This window comes from Vigna unguiculata, chromosome 8 (assembly GCF_037176805.1).
Source record: "Vigna unguiculata cultivar grain cowpea cultivar isolate G323 ecotype 2 chromosome 8, ASM3717680v1, whole genome shotgun sequence".
Lineage (NCBI taxonomy): Eukaryota > Viridiplantae > Streptophyta > Magnoliopsida > Fabales > Fabaceae > Vigna > Vigna unguiculata.
Genome location: NC_140799.1, coordinates 7,347,760 through 7,350,910, shown reverse-complemented (window position 1 = coordinate 7,350,910; position 3,151 = coordinate 7,347,760).

The following is a 3,151-nucleotide window of genomic DNA, read 5'->3' as shown; positions in this document are numbered from 1 at the left end:
AAACGTCAACGGTGTGTCTTGTTCTCTTACAGTAAACACACACTTTTGAAGATTTGGCTTGCAGGGTTTGGCCACCACCGCCTCCTCTGCTTGGTCCACCACCTCCATTATTGCGAGGTGTACCATGAAAAGAACGTGCATCAGTGGCATTTGCAGAAGAGGAAACAACATTATTAGCAAAATCATTGGGCGGATCGAGAGGAGAAACAACAGTAGCATGTTGGCGTTCATTTTGAATGACCATGGAAAAGACTCTGTTAACGGAAGGTAGAGGATCCATTAATAAAATTTGGGAACGAACGACACTGAATCTGTCATCAAGGCCCTTGAGAAACCGAATGATAAAGTCCTGTTGATGGTAAACACGAGCTTGACAAGCACATGGTGGAAGAGGTCGAAAATTATCAAGCTCTTCCCAAGATGCCTTAAGGGAAGTAAAAAAATCTGTGACAGTGAGGGAGCCTTGCTTCAAGGCATAAATTTCCTCCTGGAGCTCTGCAATACGCAAAAGGTCACTTTGAGAAAACCGTTCTCGTAAGTCATTCCAGACATCAACAACATAATCTAAATAAATGATGCTTTGTGCAATCGAAGGAGAGACAAAATGGATGAGCCATGATATGAGCAGCGTGTTTCAACGCTCCCATGGAGGATAGGTAGGATCATTAAGACTTGGAAGAGGAATAGACCCAGTAAGGAACCCCATTTTGTTTTTGGAAGTGAGAGCCAAGCGAAAGGAACGAAACCAAGAGTGGTAGTTTCCACCGGAGAGGACAAGAGAAACTAAGACAAAGGAGGGATTGTAACACCCCAGATGGATATTACTAGATAAAATTTATTTTTCATAAAATATACTTCAAGAAAATCAGTCTTTTAAATAAATTCCCAAGCGCGGGAAATTTCAAACTTGTCTCGCTATAATCCATTCGTATTGTCTCATCTTTATTACAAGTTCATAATGGATAACACATCATAATGTCTATTACAAAAGGTAGGAAAGCATAGCATAAAGTGAATCCCTCATCGGTAGCCCCGCTCAGTTACTAAGCATTAGCATGATCACCTGAAGTCACATCTGCTCCCACGTAACAAGTCACGTGATCATCGCCAAACACAAACACACAAACAAGCAAGGGTGAGCTGAGAAAGAAAAAATATACAGATAATAAGATAATAAGAATTGACCCTCACCCAATCTAACTTAGTCAATTTTGGTTTACCGACCTTTTTATAACCTTATACCCCAATCTCATAACCTATATGAGAAAGATCCATGCACCACCTTGGTCCTTAGGGATTATCATGCTCCCACGAGCCTGCCCGCTCGTGGTCCAACTCTACGGACCTCCCCGCCCGTAGTCCAACTCTACGAACCTGCCCGCTCGTAGTCCAACATGCGTGAACACCTACTATGAACCTCCCCGCTCATAGTAGCCTCAAGTGTGCGCACGGAACATACGAACCTCCCCGCTCGTATCCCCACACAAGAGTACAACAGATACGGACCTCCCCGCCCGCATCAATCACGTATCTCAATCTCCGTTACGAACCTTCCCGCTCGTAACTAATCCAGCATATCCCTAACCAAGCTTCTGAGAAAAGGAAAGAAAACGTCCATGCGAATCCATCTGCAAAGGACCCCTGCCACTACACTCCCGCCTGACGCCTCTCCCGAGACCGCTAGGCGAAACCCGCTCCAGGCCGCCTGGCGGTGTCTTTCTACCGTCGGGCGCCTGTCCTCACCATCATCTCTGTTGTGTGACTTACCGCCTGGCGGGGCTTCTCCCACCGCCGGGTGCCACACCAGTAAGGACACTCCCCTACTGGTTTAAACACTTGCACAGAGTTTCATGCACATTCGACTATTAAATCTCACATCCAGATCACTAGCTACGAATGTTTACAATACTACCAATCATCAACTCATCCAACTCACAAGCATTCAATCCAAGTAAGCACTCAATCATGATCATTGGAAGTTAAATGTACACAAATCAGTCCCCAACTTGCACATGCGGTACTATGACCCGAATACCACTATCAGCATTACTTCTTTTCTTTAAAAGGATACTACTCTCATATCATACATTCCCAACAGATAGTTTATCGCAATACTCCCACCCAAATCATTCACATGCTCTATTTCCACTTAATATGACACTTTAGCCAATATCAATATATCATACATTTCATAAAAAAATACAACTGCATACCAGCATTCTGAACATGCATACGATGGTACCAAAATAGTTTTTGCCAATATATTTATTCGATTATCTTGAGTCCGCATAATTTAGTTCATGCATTAACCCATCCCACTAGGTGACTCTTACACCACACCACAAGTACCCCCATTTTTATATTCAAAATCACCCCCCCAACAGCCACACTAAAATCTGTGATTCTCTACTGCACACCCTAACCCACTAAGCACGCCAATCACCACTGGCCACTTAATACCGCCTGGCGGCACATAGGTGACCGCCGGGCGGCACATCAGAACCCTGAAAATCCCAGATTTCCCGCATCTGCAGAAAAACCTATTACCCCCAAATTTCCAATTCAATTTCTCATCGCAGATTTAACCACATGCATCGGTTTAAGTAGCACACAAAGATCATTTTACGCACTCTAATTGGGATTTTCAATAACACATTACTACCCCCTCTACAATCCAAATTGAAATCAACCTACACCATAGTATTCATACACCCAATACACACTAGTCGGATTTCCATACACCCGTTAAATCAACATTCAATCACGTCAATGAAAGCATCATCAGCATTATATAATTACCACGGTTCGACCATATCACAGAAGCATCAAAACAGGCCAAAATATGCAGTTCCAGTGCGCGCCGCCTGGCGGGTCCACCATGGCCGCCAGGCAGTTCATCACAGAACCCAAATAACACTATGAAATGTTGTGTCGCCTGGCGGAGCACTCTTAGCCGCCAGGCGGTTCTGGTCATTTTTCCAGAATTTACGAAATTCAACGCGAAAATGATAAAATGCAGCTGTCAAGCAACAAAGTCATTCCAGAATAGTAAAAATACGAATAACAGACATGAACAGCTCCCCTTACCTCTGATCCTCGCTCCAATTGAAATTTAATGAATTGTGCTTGTTGTCCAAGGCCCCCTCTATAG